Here is a 1,188-nt window from a genome sequence, read left to right as displayed (position 1 = left end):
ATACGAAAATAAAAATTAATAATAATAATAATAAGGCAGAATGCTAAACTGAAAGCATATTTTAATATAGATATATACAGGAGGATTAAAAAGGATTTCTAACCGGCTTTCATAGCATGGCAAATTTTCAAGAAGAGGGAAAAAGAAAATAATGCTTTTTACAAAAAAAAGTTAAAATATATAAAAAAAATAAATATACCAAAAACATTATATTGTCTTTGAGCTTTTAAAGTTCAATGGTAATTCATGTGGATAATTGCTAGAAAGATTAGGATCCATGTATTTAAGATTAGTGTTGTGTTTAAAAATGGTTGAATGTTTATGTGTTAAACAGGAAGTGTGGATAAGGGGTGACAATTCTGTGGGTTTTATACTCTTTAGTTGGAGTTCTGGACTCTTTGTCAACAGGAAGTTTATGTCTGTTCATAGAGAAACAAGAAGTAAATTTAGATGTATTTCATTGCGTAGGCGAGAGATGGGAATATGGTCACCGAGGAGTCTGTCTGTCTCCTCAAAAACGCTTGACAACCAAATGGTGCGCTTACGTCCCCGCAATCTAGCAGTTCGGCAAAAGAGTCCGATAGAATAAGTACTACGCTTACAATGAATAAGCCCTGGGGTGTATTCGCTCGACTAAAGTTGGTGCTCCAGCGTGGCCACAGTCAAAATGACCGAAACGAATAAAAGAATAACAAAATTAAAGAAATGCGCAAAAAATGCACGTAAGCATCTTTGTTCGTTGTGGTAAACGAGTAATGACAATGATTATAAAGATAATGACGATGATCATGATGTTGATGAGGAGGAGGTGGCGGAGGATTTGGGGGAGCAGGTAAAAGTGGGGAGAAGAAATGAGGAAGAGGAGGATATGTAACGAAGTATTGGCAATGTGTCTATAGGTAGTACTAACACCATTGTCAGCAGTTGTAGTATTAGCAGCAGCAGTACTACTACTAGTAGTAGTAGTAGTTGAGAAGCGGTCGTATACGGCGAAGTGGAGGGCGTTCTAGTGTGGCGACCAATTGGGTGATGTGTCGAAACGTAAGCAAGGGAGAGAGCGGGAAAGTTGTTTGTGCGGATTAGAGGGAATTTTGGCATTTTGAGAAATTGAAGGTGCAGCATGTGTGTGTGCGTGCGTGTGTGTGTGCGTATGTGTGTGTGTGTGTGTGTGTGTGTGTGTGTGTGTGT

Source organism: Octopus bimaculoides, chromosome 3 (assembly GCF_001194135.2).
Source record: "Octopus bimaculoides isolate UCB-OBI-ISO-001 chromosome 3, ASM119413v2, whole genome shotgun sequence".
NCBI lineage: Eukaryota > Metazoa > Mollusca > Cephalopoda > Octopoda > Octopodidae > Octopus > Octopus bimaculoides.
This window is presented reverse-complemented; position numbering follows the sequence as displayed.